This window comes from Bos javanicus, chromosome 27, assembly GCF_032452875.1.
Source record: "Bos javanicus breed banteng chromosome 27, ARS-OSU_banteng_1.0, whole genome shotgun sequence".
NCBI lineage: Eukaryota > Metazoa > Chordata > Mammalia > Artiodactyla > Bovidae > Bos > Bos javanicus.
Genome location: NC_083894.1, coordinates 43,135,526 through 43,158,892, shown reverse-complemented (window position 1 = coordinate 43,158,892; position 23,367 = coordinate 43,135,526). Strand labels below are relative to the sequence as shown.

The following is a 23,367-nucleotide window of genomic DNA, read 5'->3' as shown; positions in this document are numbered from 1 at the left end:
TTTCGATGCCTGGGTTGGGAAGATCCCCTGGAGAAGGGAAAGGCTCCCCACTCCAGTATTCTGGCCTGGAGAACTCCATGGACTGAATAGTCCGTGGGGTCACAAGGAGTCAGACACGACTGAGCGGCTTCCACTCACTCACTCACTCACATTGTTGTATGACTGAAACCAACACAGCATTGTAAAAGTTAAAAAACAAAACACGAAAACATAAAACAACCAAAAACTGACGGAAAGAGCTGATGCTGAGAGTGTGAAACCGACAAAGTGTGCTCAGAACGCACGGTCAACGTGAGCCGAGTTCCGGCGTCTCAGCAGACGCTCAGTAAGCATCCGCTGACGGAACGACCTCGGCCCGCTGTATGCTGCCAACAGCGTGAGCCAGGGCCTGCCTCCGCTCTGCAGCGACTGCTGACTCCGGTCATCTCGCTGCCAAGCTCGCAAGGAAGCCTCGTGAAGCAGAAACTCTGTCCACTGACGCAGAACACCCTAAGCTGCTCTATAAAGAGAGTATTGATAGAATCATAGAAACCAACAAGGCATTATCACTTAAAATCTCCTTTGTAAAAAAAGTGACCCAAGAAAGAATGTGGGAAAACAGAAGGTTCATGGAGAAGGCAAAGTCATAATGATGGGTATTTCTACCACGTATATCTAAACATAAGGGGAATGCATTTTCCTCAAAAATTCTTCCCTAGCAGAGCAGTTATCTTTATTTAAGTCTTTATGAAGTTGTAATAATATTTGGGCAATCTTTCTCAATGGTTTTGTTTCTTAAAAACAAAACTTTGGGGAAGATGCATTACCATAAAATAGTACCAACCAATGGTAGTTTAATGTTTGTAGAGGTCACTTGACAAAATCAGTAAGAAAATATTTTAAAACTTGTTATACATTTAACAGTTACAGTATTAGTAATTAGTATTATAACCATTGCATCGTCGGATATAATTGTAAAAAAGCCTTTCAATAATCACTTAAAAAGGCATAATAATAAATAATTGCTTGATAGAAGCCATGTATATCTACCCACAGTAAGAATGGGTAAATAATACTGATACTGATATACATACGGGTTCTTGTAGCAAAGCATAATCATCCCAATTTAGATAAAAGTGAGATGGCAGTCCAAGACGTTGGCATGGAAAGATCCTGAACTCAAGCACTCCCCCCCCCACCCCCCACCCCCGCTCCCGGGACACAGCGCATGCCAGCTGCACATGGAATGATGTCCTCTGAAAAGAACTGCAGACTGGCTGAACTACTCCTGCACAAGCAGGGTGAAAGCGCCATGTGAGATGGGGCGAGAGGTGGGGATGTGGGCTCATCAGAGCCCCGCCCCGCGTGGTGACCCGCAACAGCGACGGATCTCACAGGTTTGAGCTTCTCCCAGAGAAAAGGTTTGTGCTCCATGCCAGGCATCCCTACCCCTGGACAAGCATCAGAGAGATGGGCCTCCTCATGCCTGCAGAAAACCACTGGGGCTTGTGTCCAAGGCCCCAGAGGGCTGTAGAGGACTGCATTTCCCCTTTCAAAGGACTTGCTGTGGTCTCAGTTACTCCGGGACTCAGCACAAAAGACACCCCATCTGACTGAAGAATATTCATTTGCTAATCTTGGAGCATCAGCTGGTGGGGTGGGGGACAGATGAAACTCTCCCTGGGGACCGAGGCATTGGGGGAAGGCATTACTGGACTCCCCCCACCTGCAAGCACAGGTGGTGACACACGGATACAGAAAGCACCCACTGCCCTGCTACGGCCCGCTGCTGTAGCACTCACCCACCCCCCAGCTGGGGCAAGCACACACGAGGAGTCACAGCATCCTCCTGGCCCCTTGCTAAAGCTGCCACATGCACCCAGAATCTAGCACATGAAAAGATGATTAGCATCATTAATTATAAGGGAAGTACAAATCAAACCCCAATGAGATGTCACCTCACACCTATCAGAATAGCTGTTATGAAAAAGAGAACAAATAACAACAAATGCCAACAAATGTTGGCAAGAATGGAGAAAAGGGAGCCCTTGTACACTCCTGGTGGGAATGTAAATTGGTGCAGTCACCACAGAAAACAGTATGGAGGTTCCTCAAAAAATTAAAAATAGAACTTCCATATGATTCAGCCATTCCACTTCTGGATATTTATCAGAAAGAAAACACCAATACAGTATACTAATGCATATATATGGAACTTAGAAAGATGGTAACGACAACCCTGTATGTGAGACAGCACAAGAGACACAGATGTATGGAACAGTCTTTTGGACTCTGTGGGAGAGGGAGAGGGTGGGATGATTTGGGAGAATGGCATTGAAACATGTATAATATCATATATGAAATGAATCACCAGTCCAAGTTTGATGCACGATACAGGATGCTTGGGGCTGGTGCACTGGGACGACCCCAAGGGATGGTATAGGGAGGGAGGAGGAGGGGGGATTCAGGATGGGGAGCACGTGTACACCCGTGGTGGATTCATGTTGATGTATGGCAAAACCAATACAATATTGTAATTAACTTCCAATTAAAATAAATAAATTTATATTTTAAAAAAAGAAGAAAATGAAAACACTAATTCAAAAAGATATCTGACCATGTTCATTGCAGCATTATTTACAGTTACCAAAATATGTAAACAACCTCAGTGGATGGATGGATAAAGAAGAGGAGACATATATACAAGGGATTATTACTTGGTTATAAAAAAGAACTAACTCTTGCCAAGCAGATGGTGATTGCAGCCATGAAATTAAAAGATGCTTACTCCTTGGAAGGAAAGTTATGACCAACCTAGACAGCATATTAAAAAGCAGAAACATTACTTTGTCACAAAAAAAAGGTCCATCTAGTCAAGGCTATGGTTTTTCCAGTGGTCATATATGGATGAAAGTTGGACTATAAAGAAAGCTGAGCACCAAAGAATTGATGCTTTTGAACTGTGGTTTTGGAGAAGACTCTTGAGAGTCTCCTGGACTGCAAGGAGATCCAACCAGTCCATCCTAAAGGAGATCAGTCCTGGGTGTTCATTGGAAGGACTGATGCTGAATTTGAAACTCCAATACTTTGGCCACCTGATGTGAAGAGCTGACTCATTTGAAAGGATCCTGATGCTGGGAAAGATTGAAGGCAGGAGAAGGGGACGATAGAGGATAAGATGGTTGGATGGCATCACTGACTCAATAGACATGGGTTTGGGTGGACTCCAGGAGTTGGTGATGGACAGGGAGGCCTGGCATGCTGCGGTTCATAGGGTCACAAAGAGTCGGACATGACTGAGTGACTGAATGGAACTGAACTTGCCAAGCTAAATTAGTGGACCTAAAGGGAATTAAGGGCTTCTTCAGTGGCTCAGCAGTAAAGAACCCGCCTGCAACGCAGGAGCCACAGGAGACCTGGGTTCGATCCCTGGGTTGGGAAGATCCCCTGGAGGAGGGCATGGCAACCCCCTCCAGTGTCTTGTCTGGAGAATCCCATGGACAGAGGAGCCTGGTGGGCTATATATAGTCCATAGGGTCACAGAGTCAGACACGACTGAAGCGACTTAGCACACACTCACACAAAGGGAACTGTGCTAAGCAAAATGTCAGAGAAAGACAAATGCTGTATGATTTCACTTACATGTGGAATCTAAAAATCAGGACAAAAGAGCAAAACAAAATAAAGCCAAAATCATAGATACAGAAAACAGAATGGTGGTTGCTGAAGATGAGGGTGGATGGGTGAAATGGGTGATGAGCTTAAGAAATACAAACTTCCAGTTATACATGCATAAGTCATGGGAATGTGAACACAAAACCATATTCTTATATGCTAGATGAATGTCGTAAGTTTTTAATTTTTAAAATTGTATGTAAATGTTGGAATACAATTGTTTTTGAAACATGAAATTGGAAAAGAGAATAGTCAAAATTACCATTAATGTGAAAGTGAAAGTGAAGTCGCTCAGTTGTGTCCAACTCTTAGCGACCCCATGGACTGCAGCCCACGAGGCTCCCCCGTCCCTGGGAGTCTCCAGGCAAGAACACTGGAATGGGTTGCCATTTCCTTCTCCAATGCATGAAAGGGAGAAGTGAAAGTGAAGTCGCTCTGTCGTGTCTGACTCTTCGCGACCCCATGGACCGCAGCCTACCAGGCTCCTCTGTCCATGGGATTTTCCAGACAAGAGTACTGGAGTGGGGTGGCATTGCCTTATGTAATACTAAATGGGCATATGTAACTAAATGAATTAAATATTATACTAATGTAATGAATGGTTAGATCTATATTAAAGTTTATATTTCCATGAGAGCAGAGATATTTGTATATTTTATACAAATAAGAATCAAACTGTTTGTCACATGCTAAGTTGCTCCAGTCGTGTCCGACTCTGTGCAACCCCATAGACGGCAGCCCACCAGGATCCCCCGTCCCTGGGATTCTCCAGGCAAGAACACTGGAGTGGGTTGCCATTTCCTTCTCCAATGCATGAAAGTGCAAAGTGAAAGTGAAGTTGCTCAGTCGTGTCCGACTCTGTGTGACCCCATGGACTGCAGCCCACCAGGCTCCTCCGTCCATGGGATTTTCCAGACAAGAGTACTGGAGTGGGGTGCCATTTCCTTCTCCAATGCATGAAAGTGAAAAGTGAAAGTGAAGTCACTCAGTCGTGTCCGACGCCCAGTGACCCCATGGACCACAGCCCTCCAGGCTCCTCCGTCCATGGGATTTTCCAGGCAAGAGTACTGGAGTGGGGTGCCATTGCCTTCTCACATACTGGGCATTCAATAAATGCTGACTGAATGAACAATTATATGTAGCTTAAAACTTTCCTTTAATCTCTCACTTGTAATAAATTTTCTTATGTTCAGGATATTATTTTTAAACATATATGGTAGTTCCATACTTTCATTGAGTTTGAGGGATGGATTCATGTGGCAACAAAAATGAAAATAGCTCTACACTGCTTAAGAAAGGTTTATGATAATTGTAACGATTCTATTATTTCTTAATATCTTATTTAAAATGCTAGTACCATTCTCAAAACACCTATGTCCTCCTAATGTGAAACATAAAGTGTGAATTAAAGCAATTAAGTTTATTGCATAGAACATACATATTTTATAGGCAAATACTCCAGAAGAAGATAACATGAGCCCTTCAAAACTTATTCTTTTCTTTTCTCTGTTGTTTTAATAAAGGACAATGGATTATTCTACGTGTATAAAAGCACTGACTCAAAAAAATCTGTGCTGTAACTAGACCTACCCGCTAAAATTAATGAAGTGAACTGACTTTTAGGCCAACTTCAGAGAAGAATAAAATGTTCTAAGCTATAATTGCCTCACAGTAATAAAAAAAAGAATTGAAATAAATAGCTTATAAAGACCAAAATAACTCTAAAACTTCCATACGTCTAAGTTACTTACCAGCTTTCAGTGTGTGTAAAATGAGATTTTTTTTTTTTTATCATTTGCTAGTTGTGTCTTGTATGTTGAGCACTTACCTGCTTTAGGCTTATCAGTTACCCAAATTAAGGGTGGATGAGTAATTTCCACTTTAAGCCAATCACTATACATTCGGCCTCTACAAGAAGTCTGTGGTTTTTCTTCACATCATACAAACCGTAGAGGGTCCTGATCACTAAACTCACTTGTGCATTCAGTTAGTCCTACAGTAAGAGTAATTGTCAGAAAAATCATGCAAGGCTGGAATGCCATGGAGTCACTGAAATGATTGCTTTTCACAATGTACTGAACTGCTTCCAGGGTGCCTGTCTTAAGTAGGCTCCCATAGAGTGAATACTTACTTTGCCTCAAGGAAAGTTCTGTGCACCATGGGGAATCCAAAAAGAGGAAGGCACAGTCCTGAACAATATACTCTGGGACTGGAGTTCCTGCTTTTATATTTGGCTTTTAGAATGTCAGTGACCTTCATGCGTGTTGAGAAGCAGCGCGGAGCATGCTGCGTGGAGTGGTGTGCTAGGACTCTGAGAAGTCTTGAAGTGGCTGGGAAAATGACACTAAATGAACTCCAGGATCTCTTCCAACTCTAAAATTTCATGGTACTTTCCCTTTTTCTTCCTTAGACAATAGTAATAATAATAATAATAACTCATGCATCCATTCGTAAAGCTGCTGTGCCACAGTTCAGTCCTTTGGTCTGCGTTTTTATGCTGCCAATGCCTCCTCATACCTGCTCTCCTTAGTAACCTTCAAGCGTCAGATCAGGCATCACTGATAACCTCACCCCAGGTCCCGATGCGTGATCCCACTTCTCTGTTGTCATGGCAACACGTGTGTGTGTGTGTGTGTGTGTGTGTGTGTGTGTACGAACACACACACAGAAGTAGGATATAATAAAGTGCATTTGAATGCCTTATGGGAGGAAAATAAAGCCATGTTCTATTTGTATAATTTTAAATTCAGTGTACATTCAATAAGCCAATTTCAGCAACGGTTGTTGCCATAGTAGCTGTGATGGTTGGGGTCCATGGGGCCAGTGATCATATTTCTTTGGTTTGCAACTGCATTTGAGTGCACACACCACTTAATAAAAACACCTACTGTGGAAATTCTGAAAGAGGTGGGAATACCAGACCACCTGATCTGCCTCTTGAGAAACCTGTATGCAGGTCAGGAAGCAACAGTTAGAACTGGACATGGAACAACAGACTGGTTCCAAATAGGAAAAGGAGTACATCAAGGCTGTATATTGTCACCCTGCTTATTTAACTTATATGCAGAGTACATCATAAGAAATGCTGGGCTGGATGAAGCACAAGCTGGAATCAAGATTGCCAGGAGAAATATCGATAACCTCAGATATGCAGATGACACCACCCTCATGGCAGAAAGTGAAGAGGAACTAAAGAGCCTCTTGATGAAAGTGAAAGTGGAGAGTGAAAAAATTGGCTTAAAGCTCAACATTCAGAAAACAAAGATCATGGCATCTGGTCCCATCACTTCATGGCAAATAGATGGGGAAACAGTAGTTGACTTATTTTGGGGGGCTCCAAAATCACTGCAGATAGTGACTGCAACCATGAAATTAAAAGACGCTTACTCCTTGGAAGGAAAGTTATGACCAACCTAGATAGCATATTATTAAAAAGCAGAGACATTACTTTACCAACAAAGGTCCATCTAGTCAAAGCTATGGTTTTTTCAGTAGTCATGTATGGATGTGAGAGTTGGACTATAAAGAAAGCTGAGCACCAAAGAATTGATGCTTTTGAACTGTGATGTTGGAGAAGACTCTTGAGAGTCCCTTGCACTGCAAGGGATCCAACCAGTCCATCCTAAAGGAGCTCCGTCCTGAATATTCATTAGAAGGACTGATGCTGAAACTGAAACTCCAATACTTCAGACACCTGATGCAAAGAACTGACTCATTGGAAAAGACCCTGATGCTGGGAAAGACTGAAGGCAGGAGGAGAAGGGGACAACAGAGGATGAGATGGTTGGATGGCATCACTGACTCAATGGACATGAGTTTGAGTAAACTCTTGGAGTTGGTGATGGACAGGGAGGCCTGGCGTGCTGCAGTCCATGGGGTCACAAAGAGTCGGACATGACTAACTGAACTGAACTGAAGTGACATGATGCTATTGGTAAAGAACCCGCCTGCCAATGCAGAAGACATAAAGACGTGAGTTTGATCCCTGGGTGGAGAAGATCCTCTGGAAGAGGGAATGGCAACCCACTCCAATATTCTTGCCTGGAGAATCCCACAGACAGAGGAGCCTGGAGGGCTATAGTCCTTGGGGTCACACAGAGTCAGACATGACTGAAATGACCTAGCATGGCATGGCACAGCAGAGTATACACATCAATGCTACTTTCTCAGTGCATCCCACTCTTCGCTTCCCATGCTATGTCCACAAGTCCATTCTCCATATCTGTGTCTCTATTCCTACCTTGCAAACAGGCTCATCAGTACCATTTTTCTGGATTCCATATATATGCCTTAATATATTTGTTTTTCTCTTCCTGACTTACTTCACTCTGTATACTATCTTCAGATTCAGTGCAATCACTATCAAATGACCAATGGCATTTTTCACAGAACCAGAACAAAAAGTTCCGCAATCTGCAGGGAAACACAAAAGACCCTGAACAGCCAAACAATCCTAAGAAGAAAAACAAACTGGAGCAACCAGGCGCCCAGACCTCAGATTATATCACAAAGCCTCAGTAATCAAGACAGTATGGCACCAGCACAAAAATGAAAACATAGATCAATGGAACAAGACAGCAAGATAGAAAGCCCAGAGATAAACATAACACCCACGGTCACCCCACCACTGACAAAGAGGCAAGAATATACGACAGAGAAGAGAAAGCCTCCTCAACAAGTGGTGCTAGAAAACTGGACAGCTACACGCAAAAGCACACCACACACAAAAATAAACCCAAAGGGGACCAAAGACCCAAATGCAAGGTCAGAAATGACAAAACCCCCAGAGAAATACACAGGCAAAACACTCCCCAACACAAATCGCAGCAAGATCCTCTCTGACCCACCTCCAAATTGTTGTAAACATAACTCACACTCCTGAATTCTTTCTCATGCAGAACTAAGATGATTATTATATACCATCACACACTTGTGGCCCACCAGCTGCAGGATGTTAACGCCATACCTGATCACCACTGGGCACTTCGGGGAGAGGCCCCAGGCAACGACCCACAGGTTCTCCAGGAGCCCTGGGCAGCAGCATCTCAGGCAGAGAGTTGGACATTCCTGCCTCCATCCACTCCTTCAGGCCTCAGTGGGAGCTGAACACGTCCAGGCTGGGCTCCTTGTCAGCTATTAGGCTGGCTTGAAGTGCAGCTGGGTGCCATTCAGCTTGGTGAAGGATTTCTCTGTGATGCCCTTGAGCCAGGGTGAGGTGAGGTCAGTCACAAGCCCTCATTCTGGTGGAACTCGGTGAGGTGGGTGGGGTCCAGGACCTCGTGTACAGGTGTGCAGGAAGACACTGTTGATGGAGAAGCAATGAGAGGGAAGGAAGTGGGGGCGTGTATTTTTTGAATTATGGTTTCCTCTGGATAAATGCCCAGGAGCATTCGGTAGCTCTATTTCTAGGTTTTTGAGGAACCAGCACACTGTTCTTCATAGAGGCTGCACCCATTTATATTCCCACTAACAGTCTAGGAAGGTTCCAGTAGAACTGACTTTGAGAGCTTATTCTAAACTAAGCGCTGTGCTGAGCACTGAGAAATCAGAGGCAAGTGCTCGTCCCTATCTTTAAATTGCTCACTATTTGTAGAAAAGGATAGGTGTGCAGTTGAGAAGCTGTTCTTATTTTCTGAAAGCTCTATTACAATGCTGTGGGATGCAATGTTTTATAAAGGGAAAGGTTCAACCTCGGTGGTATTACAAATGACTTAACAAAGAAGAACAAATGCTTAAATAGCCTTGAAAAATCTAGAGGACGCTCATTTTTATGGTCAGGAATTTGGACTTTATCCTGATGTACAGTGTTTGTAAAAATGTGGGCAAATCACTCGGGCTATTACATAAAGAAGTAACTTCCGAGTCTGACCTTACAAATGAATCATCAGAATCTATGCAGCACAGACTAGGAATTTTCAACAGCAGTTAATTTCTAAAGTTTGAGAAGCTTTTATTTAGTACCAAGGTAACACCAAAGGGTTTTGAAGGGGTTTATGGTAACATGAGTTAAATTTTTAATTATCACTTCGGCCTCTCTTCAGTCAACTCTCTTACACAACTGTCTTCTTCTAGACTCCCCTCAACTTCTTCCCCATCCTGGGGTCCACAAGCACCAACTCAGTCACTGTGGCCTTCAGAAGTCCCTACATCTTCCCCCAGGCACTGACTTCCAAGTCTTAGCCTTCAGAAGTCCCTACATCTTCCCCCAGGCATCTGACTTCCAAGTCTTAGCCTTCAGGAGTCCCTACATCTTCCCCCTGGCATCTGAGTTCCAAGTCTTAGCCTTCAGAAGTCCCTACATCTTCCCCCAGGCATCTGACTTCCAAGTCTTAGCCTTCAGAAGTCCCTACATCTTCCCCCAGGCATCTGACTTCCAAGTCTTAGCCTTCAGAAGTCCCTACATCTTCCCCCAGGCATCTGACTTCCAAGTCTTAGCCTTCAGAAGTCCCTACATCTTCCCCCTGGCATCTGACTTCCAAGTCTTAGCCTTCAGAAGTCCCTACATCTTCCCCCAGGCATCTGACTTCCAAGTCTTAGCCTCAGTTCCTAGAGATCACAGTTTTACTATGTGCGTTGATTAAACCATGCAACCAAAGTCCTTTCTATCCAGACATTCTATCTTAGCCCAGACCTTGATCTTCTTAGCAAGTAAGCATGAAACCCTTGTGAGAGTTGGACTATAAAGAAAGCTGAGTGCTGAAGGATTGATGCTTTCAAACTGTGGTGTTGGAGAAGACTTGTGAGAGTCCCTTGGACTGCAAGGAGATCCAACCAGTCCATCCCAAAGGAGATCAGTCCTGAATACTCATTGGAAGGACTGATGCTAAAGCTGAAACTCCAATGCTTTGGCTACCTGATGCAAAGAACTGACTCATTGGAAAAGACCCTGATGCTGGGAAAGATTGAAGGCAGGAGAAGAAGGGGACAACAGAGGATGAAATGGTTGGATGGCATCATGGACTCAATGGACATGAGTTTGAGTAAACTCCGGGAGTTGGTGATGGACATGGAGGCCTGGCATACAGCAGTCCATGGGGTCACAAAGAGTCAGACACGACTGAGTGACTGACCTAACTGACTGATGAAACCACTGGCTTGCTACCCAAACCTGGGACTTCTATTTTCCTCCTGTAAAGGTCCGTAGTCCTCTCTACAGTTCTGTTGTCTGCAGAGAACTTTCACTGTTACCAATAAAATTACTCCTCTAGTGATTTTACATAATTATACATAAGAAGAGTTAAACAAGAATACTTTACATGGATACACGAGGTCGGAAATATTTGACAATAACATAAGAATTATCAAGAAATAATTTCTATGCCTGGGGGACTGACAGACGCCCTTTTGTAGTTGTATCCTGCTGAAAAGTGCTTTTACCATTGTTTTCCAATGCAGAGGGACAGATTTCAGAGTTGCAAGAATTGAGAACAAAGAGAGAGAACAAGTTATAATAAACCCATCAGAGGAAAGTCTTCAGATAAGCAGACATTAGAAACGCAAACTTAATTCAGTTCCAGAACGGAAGTGAAATGCATAGAAGGTATTAATCAAAGGAGAAAGCTCTGCACATACGGTTAATGAAGCTGCTGGATTATCAACACGAACCTTGGACACTGCTAAGAAAGAACTGAAATGTCTCTGCTGTTAGGGTGAGAAAGGCAACCAATCAAACACACATCTTGGGCCTGGGAACAGACGGGATTAGAAGACACTCACTGAATGACTGAAAACCAGAACGAGAAAAGAATAGCAGGGCAGAGATACTTCCCTAAGGCTTTCACCAGTTCTTAACTGGAAATGCACTAAAAATTTAACATGCTAACGGCATTAGGGTTTAACAGCATCAGTGTGCGGTGAGCTGTGTGTTGGCAGGGTCTGTTGTATATACTTTACAAACACGCAGTGTGAGGCGGCCTTTACCCTGTTGTTGTTCAGTTGCTAAGTTGTGTCTGACTCCATGGGTTGTAGCCCACCAGGCTCCTCTGTCCATGGGGTTTTACAGGCAAGAACTGGAGTGGGTTGCTCTTTCCTTCTCCAGGGGATCTTCTTGGACCAGGGATCAAACTCACTTCTCCTGCACTGAGCCACCAGGGAAATGGAACCTTATCTTATATGCTCTTCCACCTAAAACTTTACTTACTCCAAGCCCTCTTACCATCTTTAAAAAGTCTTGATTTTAAGATGTTAATCGTATATTTCAACAATGTATGGCCTTGACAAGGGCAGTAAGCCTTTGGTCATGAGGGACAGGGGGCCAGACAGACAGCCCCCACCCCAGAATCACGTCCTGATGAGATCTGAACATTGAGGTTAGAATCAGCCATTATGTCCACCCTCATAGAGCCTGAAATTCTTCTCAACTGCAAGCTCGTTGATTCGAGTTTTCACATAGACTCTCATCATCATCTCAACATAGATATCTGTACAAGGCCTTGACCCCTGGGCACTTTGGGGTTGTGTTTCCTGGTCTTTCTGTGAAGCCAGAACCTCTGGCAGCTGATCCAGGAGGACCTCGACTTGGAGAGGCTGAGGTCCCTCCCACGCAGCCTCAGTGGAGGCCCCGATAAGTCCTGGCCCTCGTCCCTGAGGGAGGCTGAGCCACATAGAGGCATTAGATGAACTTGTGTACCACACGTGAAGAATTCTTGCGTCAGGAGTGAGGTGACACAGCTGAAGCTCAGGGGCTTGGGTGGGACTGAGGAAACGTGGGATTACACCCTATTCAGGTCCAGTGTAGACACACTTCATTCATTCACATGCCTTCTGCAGTGGACGTCACAGAAAGTGGGATGGCTAGAGTGTGCTATCAAGAGTAATCCGAATAAAAGCTAATGAAACTATCCTTTCACCCAGTTCACATTTGCTGCATGCCTAGTGTGCAGCAGGTGCTGAGCTAGGCCCTGGGCACCTTGTCCTTTATAGAACATACTATTTGGAGATGTCTAAACAATGAATTTTTCCCCCCCATCTCCATATATCATGTTGCCTCTGGCTTCTGATTTAAAGACTTCTTGTCTGAGGGAAGTCAGATGATGCCTAGAAAAAGGAAATTGTTGTTTAGCTTTAAGTTTAATTTTTTTTTAACTTAAATTTTTTTTTCTTGAGTCTGTAGCATGAGAACAGTCTTGAAAAGCCCAGATTTTGTTTAAAGACAAAATACTTTGCTCATTGCATTTTACATATCGAGAGCAGAGCTTGGAGTTCTGAGCAGAGTTTTACTCTACAGAACGGGGAGAATTTGATGGATGCACAGTTCCTGTCACAGAATAAGGAAAAACACAAATCCCACTGGCCTCTGGGAAGACACAGTTAGTTACAGAAAGAAATGTCAACAAGATAAGAATAGGGTAAAGTCATGGTTTCTCTGGGACTCAGTGTTCTAACACCCCGAACATGGGCTTAGAGGGGCAGTAGATTTCTGATGGTAGAAACTCCACAACAAAAATCCCATGGAGCTCGAAGGAGAGTCCAAGAGCAGCAAGCTGGCGTTCTGCTTCCTCTCTGTTGTGTCCAACACATTCTGAGGACGGGGAAGAGCATCATTCACAGGGAGCTGTGACCAGAGCCAAACGCTTCTCATCTTTCTCAGTGAAGTTAATTGAATAGAACTCTAAAAAATGACTTCCTCATGGCATTCCTTAAGAACTTAATTTCTGCGTGCTTAGATGAGGTAAGAATGCCGCGATCGATAGAACGGTGGCTCTGGTTGCGCACTGCGTTTTTATGAAGTGTCTGCATCACAGTCCAGAAACAGCGCTTCCCTCTTTCCCTCCTGCTGGCTCATAACTTGGTGAAGGTTCAGGAACACCCACAGGCCTGTAGGAAGGACAGGAGACACAGCTGAAAATCTGAGAATCAATGTGCCGACTGAAGGATCAAAGTAGTGCAGGGCGAGGGTCCTGACGGCTCAGACTGAGGACTGGACGCTCGAAAGCAAGAGGGACGTGAAGCACGTAAGTCACGAGGGGCTGATGGGGCTGAGGTCAGGACCAGGCGGCAGGGGGAGGCGCGGGCACGGTGAACTTCAGGCCACGTGCGCAGGCGGCCTCATCACTGAAAGGTGACATCCGTCACAGCGGGGTCAAAGGTCAACACACTGCCTCCGGGTCACTGAGCTAGCCTCAACAGAAAGCCATCAGCAAGTGCCAACAAAGGGACCCAGGCCCCCATAGCCCAGGGCACCAAGTTGGGTAAAGTCTCTCCTACACTTTGATGACAAAAGAAAAAAGAGAGAGGAAACGTTCTTGGAAGACTATGTTTTTCAAAAAAGAAATCGGGTTTACAAATGGAGACTCCTAAACTGAAGAAACAGAGTCTACTCAAAACAAAGTATTTTAAACTGGAAGACACTAATATACCTTTAACGAACAAGCTTAGAATGTATTGTTTTTGCTGTGGTGGCTGATGCTGCTATATTTCCTGCTTATGAGCAGTGATGGGAGTTTCACAAAATATATTAGAAACTAGTTAATGGTGTATAATTATTTTATTAGAGGAAAGGAGAAAGGGAGATTCCTGAGTTACTCTGAATGAATTTCAGATCTACCACAGTTACAGGATTGTCCAGTGTCCTTGGCTCTTGTCTATACAAACAGACTTACCAATAAGTCCCTTGGACTGTGAAGAGATCAAACCAGTCATGTCTAAAGGAAATCAACTCTGAATATTCAGTGAAAGGACTGATGCTGAAACTGAAGCTCCAATACTTTGGCCACCCGAGGCAAAGAGCCAACTCATTGGAAAAGTCCCTGATGCTGGGAAACACTGAAGGCAGGAGGAGAAGGGGACAGCAGGGGATGAGATGGTTGGAGGGCATCACCACCTCAATGGACATGAGTTTGAGAAAGCTCTGAGAGTTGGTGATGGACAGAGAAGCCTGGCGTGTCACAGTCCATGGGGTCATATAAAGTTGGACACGATTTAGTGACTGAACCACAACAACCAAAACTTCACAGCTCTATTGGTTAATTTTGGGGAGTTCAGGCTCCAATTGAGAGTGAAACCTCTGGGTTTAACTGAACAAAGAATTGGGGCTGAGTTGAGAAGCAAAACGACAGTCAGATTTGAAGGAGCTAAATAAATCCATTAGATGCCAGTGGGGACGATGATGAGCAGGACAGAGGCAACAGGCCAGTTACTGGCAACACCGCCATCAGCCGTGGGGGTGCCCTGGCACACAGTAGGTACCCATTACATGTGTTTAGAGGAAATGACGGGGCTTCCCAGGTGGCTCAGTGGTAAAGGATCCACCAGCCGATGCAGGAGCCACAGGTCTGATCCCCGGTCTGAGATGATCGCACACACCGCAGGGCAGCTAAGCCTGTGGCCACAAGCATTGAGTGGGCGCTCCAGAGCACAGGAGCCACGACTACTGAGCCTGTGTGCCCTGGAGCCCGCTCCACAGCAGGAGGAGCTGCCACAGTGAGAAGCCTGCACACAGCCAGAGGGTATCCCTCACTGGCCGCAACCAGAGACAAGCCCACACAGCAAGAGACCCAGCACGGCCAAAAACAGACGCCCGATTAACTAACTAAACAAGTTTTTAAAATTTTCTTAAAAAATAATAAATGAGTCCTAGGTAGGCAGTCAGAGTGTAGAATCATTACCCAAGTTCTAGAATGTAAACACCTGGGACTTTTATGGATGGCATGTAAGCTCATGGGTAATTTGAGGGGACATGAAACCAGGGGAGTTAATACCCAGGTCAGCCACCCTCACCCACATCCACTTTCCATGGGCCACGTGCTTGCTGAAAATGTGAGGTCCTACTCATGGGGAAATGTAGTCTCCCATCCCCTTGATGTTGTATTTTTCCCAATAAATCTGTGGCTGAATCTGGGCCAGAAATCCAGCACATTTGGTAACCTGTTCTGGTTCCCAATTCTGCATTCCTGGAGCAGTCCCTGGGACACAGAGTCTGCATCTGGCTCTAGCAGTGAAAGTGAAAGTCGCTCAGTCGTGTCCGGCTCTTTGCAACCCCGTGGACTGTCTGTGGAATTCTCCAGGCCAGAATACTGGAGCGGGTGGCCATTCCCTTCTCCAGGGGATCTTCCCAACCCAGGGATTGAACCCAGGCCTCCCACATTGCTGGCAGATTCTTTACCAGCTGAGCCACAACAGAAGCCCAGGAATACTGGAGTGGGTAGCCTATCCCTTCTCCAGGGGATCTTCCCGACCCAGGAATCGAACTGGGGTCTCCTGCACTGCAGGCAAATTCTTTACCAACTGAGCTACCAGGGAATCCCTGGCAGTGAACACTGTGATAAATCCCCACTGAGGAAGCAACAGAATTCCGAAGGTATTTGCATTAGGAACCTCATCGCCTTGAAGAGCATCCTCCTGGTTTCAGCCCTGGCTGCGAGCATGTTTATAATTGGAAGACAGCCAGGGCCATTCCCAGGCTCCAAAACAGTGTAAATCAACAGACAGGAAAGGGAGTCTTTGTATTACTCCTAGGCCAGAAATTAGCTCCTCAGAAGCTTTCTGCAGTAAATGGCCCTAGGAATTGCAGGAAAGAAAGAAAAATGGAAACTGGTGTGAAGGCTATACTCTACCCCACACCCTCATTTTATTCTGATGAATCCACAGAGAAATGAGTTAATTACTCCATGTGGTTATCCTGCTCGAGAGAAAAGCATTTCCTGGTTTACTGGCACAAACTGTAGCCAAGAGCTCAGACAGAGTGGGTGAGATTTGAATTAACATCTTCTCCATTCAAAATCTTATGTGCCAGGCTTTCTGCTACAATGTGTCTGAAAATTCAGGTCCTGCTTGGCATTAGTTATGTATGAAAAGAATTTATGGGCTTTTATTTAAAGTCTTCTTTGCAACGTTTTTTTTTTCAATTTAGAGTTTGCATTTCGGGAGCCAAAAGGCGTTTACGTTACATGTTGGTCGCGATTCTAGAGAAAGAAAAGCTGGTAATTAAAGGGAATAATTTAGAGTTGGAGATTCTGCAAGGAAGACCGCTCATGATGTCTGAGAACACTGAGGAATGGAGTTCCCCGCCCGGTCTCGTCTTTCAAGTAGAACTGACTTTGTGTTGAGGCAATTAAAGCTTTGCCTCTGATAAGAAGCTAGGAAAAAGGCTGAGACCAGCGATAAGCAGCTGGAGCTACAGGAGTGCCCCAGGACGCTGCTGTCTGCAGAGGGAAGTCAGTGTCAGAAAGAGCCCTTGAAGAGCGTGGCTGGTTCAGAAGGACACAGATGGGAGTTCAGTGGTCCAGGTCCGCTCAGGCTGCAGGCTCCCATCCCTACGATGACATGTCTTCTGCCTCAGTTTCCACACCCACCAAGTGAGGGGATTGAATCCTACAGCCCTTGAAGCCTCATGCTCTGAGTCCATAAACCCTGAGCAGTGAGTATACCATGTTTAATACAGGTGCCTTCCCATCGAGAGACCACAGCACTCTGAGTACCATTAATTAGAGATTTAATTAATAGCACTCATTTTTCCTAGAATGATATTTGGGTAAAAACAAATGCATTGTTGATTTTTCTCTCATCTCAGTTACCCAAAGCTAAGAAATTAAGAGCTGCTAATGCCTCGTCTTCACCATCTGGGTTTTCTGGGACAGTGCCAACTTTATGGATTATATTGAATCACTCACTCCCATCATGATTTGAAATTTCTAGCATTTTGTCATCCAAGCAATATCTCCCCGATTGCCATTTGCTGTCTAATGTGGCACGACATAACTGTCAGAGATGTTTTCAGCTTTTTGCCTTGCAAAATGTGTTCCTGGCACCTGTATCAACGGAGACGTTCCGTCCACAGGGGTGACGGAAATCAAAATCCATGGGGGCAACACATAGTTAATTCCCACAGGAACGTGAAAAATGCAACACGGTGATTATTTCTGCTCAACACTGAATAAAATAGATGTGACCAAACTGCTCCTTTGAACTCTACAATGTACAGGTCCTAGGAAGTGTAATATTTTGTTTCCAAGCGATTGGATCAATTGTCCCTGCTTGTTTGTTTGTTTGTTTGTTGTTTTAACTTTATTGGAGTATAGCTGAGTTACAGTGTTGTGCTAGCTTCAGGTGTACAGCAAACTGAATCACTTATACACACGCATACACCCACTCTCCCTGCTTGGTTTCCCATTAGGCCGTTATAGAGTAGAGTTCCCTGAGTTATGCAGCACGTTCTCATTAGTCATCTATCTTATATGTGAGTATCAGTAATGTATAGATGTCAATCCCAATCTTTTAATTCATCCTCTTTTCCCTCTTGGTTTCCATACATTTGTTCACAATTTCTTTTGTCTCTACTTCCGTTTTGCAAATAAGATCATATACACTGACAGATGAATGGATAAAGAAGATGTGATACATATATACAATGGAATATCACTCACCCATGAAAAGGGGAAAAGTGGGTCATTTGTACAGACATGGATGGACCTAGAGACTGTCATATAGGTGAAGTAAGTCAGAAAGAGAAAAACTGTCATATGATATATAAATATCATGTATTAACACATAGATATGAATCTAGAAAAGTGGGACGGATGAACCTATTTATAGGGCAGGGATAGAGATGCAGATATAAGGGATGGACGTGTGGTCGTGCTGAGAGGGGTGGGAAGGGAAGCGTGGGACAAAGAGAGAGAGAGGACTTGACATACATACACTGCCATGTATAAAACAGATCGCTAGTGGGAAGCTGCTGTAGAGCTCAGGGCACTCGGCTCAGTGCTGTGTGATGACCTACAGGGATGTGGGTGACAGGGAAGCCCACAAGGGTGGGGTGTATATCTGCATGGGGCTGATTCACTTTGTTGTACAGCAGAAGCTAACACCACATTGCAAAACAATTATACTCCAATTAAAAAAAAAAAGTGTTGACACTTCCCATCACTGCCGATTGAGCTACATCCTTATTTGTCTCTGAATTTCTGCTGTGCCCTTTTCCAGATGAAAAGTTAAAATCCCCTTCTTGTGGCCCATCTTTACACAATCTCCCATAACAGAACTGGGTGGTTCCTTAGTCATCCAGAGACATTCATTTGCCAATCAGTTTTGTTATTTGTATTAGTTTCCGGGAACCACAGTAACCAATTTCCACAAACGGGATGACTTACAACAGGCAAGAGGACAGAAGTCCAGAATCAAGGGACGAGCAGGACCGTGCTCTGAAGACTCCTTTCCTGCTTCTGGGGACTCTGCTGCCCCTTGGCATGCACCGGGATTGGAGCACCACTCGCATCACTGCTTCCATCTTCCCTCTGGGGCTCTCCCCCGGGTGCTGCTGGTCAAAATACTCCTTACTGGATTTAGGGCCCACGCAGATAACCCAGGATGGTATCCCTAGATATTTAACGTACTTACAGCTGCAATGACCCTTTCTTTTTCCCCCAAATAATATCAATTCACAGGTTCCAGAAAATGGTGGGCAGATCTTTTGAAGGAATACCAATCAACCCACTATACACCCCTCAGGGGGTGAGAGGGTTTCCCAGAGGAACTGGACTTGGTGTGATACACTTTGTCATTGTATGTGCATCCTTCATCCTCACAGCGCGTGCAAGCATGTGCACCACAGAGCCCAGGCTCCTTGGATACACTGCTCCTTCTTGACCAAAGTATAAGCCATCATGCCAAATACCCTTCTAGCTATTGGTTAGGTTTTGCTGACTTAATGCATGTATTAATATATATGCTTTATATATTAATTATAATCATATACTTTTATATAATATATATTTATAATTAATATATACAATATATAATTATAAGTAATATATAGGTATATTATATATAAAATATATATAATATATAGTATATATAATCTATGTATTATATATAATTAATATGCTATATATAATTATAATTATATAGGCATATAATATATCAATATATAATATTTATTTTATCTATTATAATAAATTTATTATAAAATAATATTAAAATATTTAATATGTAATGTTTATAATAAATCTATAATATGTTTATTATAATGTAATATTAATGTATAAATATAAATATTCATATATATGTATATACATTTTATATTTATATATAAATATACTATATATAATTATATATATACTAATTATATAGTATATACTAATAATATATAGTATATTTATATACATATTTACATAATATATGTATTAATATATAATTATAATTAACATATAGGTATATTATACATTAATAATATATTAATATATATAATTATTTATTAGAATACATTTACTATAAGATAATACTAAAATAATACTTAATATGTAACATTTATTTGTTATAATAAGTTTATAATATATATAATATTAATATAAAACATATATTTATATATACATATTTAATATTAATATATAATATTTATGTACATATTTTATATATTAATATATATAATTGATATATATAATCACATTTAATATATAGGTATATTATATATTAATAATATGTGAATATATAATATTAATATATAAATTGACATATAATTCATATAATATATGCAATTATAGGTATATTATATATATATATTTTTTTTTACGGTTAAGTTTTTTTTTTTTTTCTTTAATAGAAAATTATTTAATTAGTATACATGTGTTCCCCATCCTGAACCCTCCTCCCTCCTCCCTCCCCACACCATCCCTCTGGGTCGTCCCAGTGCACCAGCCCCAAGCATCCAGCATCGTGCATTGAACCTGGACTGGCATCTCGTTTCATACATGACGTTTCACATGTTTCAATGCCATTCTCCCAAATCTTCCCACCCTCTCCCTCTCCCACAGAGTCCATAAGACTGTTCTATACATCAGTGTCTCTTTTGCTGTCTCGTATACAGGGTTATCGTTACCATCTTTCTAAATTCCATATATATGCGTTAGTATACTGTATTGGTGTTTGTCCTTCTGGCTTACTTCACTCTGTATAATAGGCTCCAGTTTCATCCACCTCATTAGAACTGATTCAAATGTATTCTTTTTAATGGCTGAGTAATACTCCATTGTGTATATGTACCACTGCTTTCTTATCCATTCATCTGCTGATGGACATCTAGGTTGCTTCCATGTCCTGGCTATTATAAACAGTGCTGCGATGAACATTGGGGTACACGTGTCTCTTTCCCTTCTGGTTTCCTCAGTGTGTATGCCCAGCAGTGGGATTGCTGGATCATAAGGCAGTTCTATTTCCAGTTTTTTTAAGGAATCTCCACACTGTTCTCCATAGTGGCTGTACTAGTTTGCATTCCAACCAACAGTGTAAGAGGGTTCCCTTTTCTCCACACCCTCTCCAGCATTTATTATTTGTAGACTTTTGGATGGCAGCCATTCTGACTGGTGTGAAATGGTACCTCATAGTGGTTTTGATTTGCATTTCTCTGATAATTATATTATATATGATATGTATTTTTTATATATATATTCATAATAATATATGATATTAATTATAATTAATATATTAATTAATATATGAATAATATTATATAATTGTCTCCCACATTGCAGGCAGATACTTTAACTTCTGAGCCACCAGGGAAGCCCCATATAATATATAATATATATATATTATATATAAATAATGTATATATTATATAATTATATAATATATATAACTACAAATATTATATATAATATACATATATAATTATATGTATATTATATATAATATATATAGTTATAGGTATATTATATATAATATATAAACATGTATTTTTATAGGTATGTTATATATAGGTATATATAGGTATATTATATGTAATTTAGGTATATATTATATATAGGTATATAATATATTATATATATATATTATATATAGGTATATATTACATATAATATACCTATAATTATATATGTATATAATATATATATATACCTATAATGATATATACTATATATATTTAATATAATGTATAATATAATATACCTATACTAACCCTAATCCTAACCCTATAACTATATATAATGTATTATGTATATTATATATAATATCATACATATAATATACCTATAATTATATATGTATATAATATATATATACCTATAATGATATATTCTATATATATATAATATAATATATAATATAATATACTTATACTAACCCTAATCCTAACCCTATAACTATATATAATGTATTATGTATATTATATATAACATCATATGTATTTATATATATTTGTAATTATATAATTATATAATCTATATTATTTTTATATACAATATAATATATTGTATATATTGTAATTGTAATTAATATATAGGTATATATATGCTAATAACATATTAATACATTATTACCAAACCACACATACTAGATTCTTCAAGTTTGTATTCCAGCTCATCCATGATGCTCTATTATTTGCACAATTTATACATGTTAGAAGCTCAACAGGAAGCAGACACAAGTGATGTTAATTTTCTTTAGGGATCAAATAATGAGAAGTCATATCTCAAAATACCTTCTGAATTTCTGGCTCCCAATATACAGAACTATGGTAACTGATGTATGAGGGGATAAAGTCTGAAGGCATTTTTCTTTAAGCTGGTTACCAGTACCAATTTTGTCTTGTAAGTTTTCAGAAAGTTATTTTTAGGTCAGGAGAAGAAAAAATATAGTTCCATATGTAATCTCTGATCTTCTTTAACACAGTCAATGACTCACCTCTCTTCCTGTTTTCCCTGTTGCCTTGAGACAGAGGCTTGTGCTGGAATCAAATGGTGACTGAGGGCCAGCAGCAGGGCCCGTGACACTGAGTGGCACAGCTGAGGGTCAGGGGGGCTTGTAGATCTGATATTGTCACCTGCACTGGGATTTTACAACTTGAGTTATGGCTGATTATGACTTAGGATACTCAGAGTCATGGGAAGATAGGGTCACCATGGGGTCACACAGAGTTATGGTTGATTATGACTTAGGATACTCAGAGTCATGGGAAGATAGGGTCATCATGGGGTCACACAAATCTGAATGGGCTCCAGCTGGTACTGCTGGCATACATTTCTAATGCAATGCATTTTAGCAGCAGAATCTTGAATGAATACAAAAGCAATTATACCACTCATCCGGCTTAAACAGGTCTAATCTACTTCCCTGTGTATAATATATCCAGTGGTGTACTGGAGCTGGCTCCTACCAGCTCATAAGTTTCCAAGAAATTTGTGAGCCAGTTAAATAAACTATATTAAAGATCAATTTATATATGCTTGCAATAAATTATATTAAAAACAAAGGTAACTGGCATTTGGGGTTAGTAGATGCAAACTATTACATATAGAATGGATAAATGATAGGATCCTACTGTATACCACAGGATACCATTTGATATCCTGGAATAAGCCACAGTGGAAAAGAATATGAAAAGGAATGTACTTATGTGTATAACCGAGTCACTTTTCTGTATGGCAGAAATTAACACAACCTTGTAAATCAACTATACTTCAATAAAAAAAAAATAATTTTAAGCCAAAGGTAATAAATCCTTAAAACTGATCATTTCCTGACCATCTTATTACAACTTACTAGTTTATCAGTGTTAAGATATCATCTCTAAAGGCCCAGAGTTTATTTGACCTCACAACTATGACTTCATATCACTTTTCACAGGGAGACAGAAACCAGTTCCCACCAGTGTGCCAAAGGCAGTCTTAGAAATCCATAAATACATGAATCTGCAAGAGATATATAAAATTGACCGGTACTTTTTCCTTTCAAAGTACTGTTGAAGTTTTCCTGTGTTCCTAATTTAGAAGCTTCGGC

General features: G+C 41.6%; 1 long non-coding RNA gene across 1 annotated transcript in view; it reads right to left on the bottom strand.

Moving 5' to 3' along the window:
* Positions 1-22,454, bottom strand: part of LOC133240103 (uncharacterized) — a 73,639-nt gene extending 51,185 nt beyond the window's left edge. Inside the window, exon 1 of the long non-coding RNA XR_009734112.1 lies at positions 22,273-22,454. This is a non-coding gene — a long non-coding RNA (uncharacterized LOC133240103). The remainder of the gene's footprint in view (positions 1-22,272) is intronic.
* Positions 22,455-23,367: the final 913 nt, after the last annotated feature.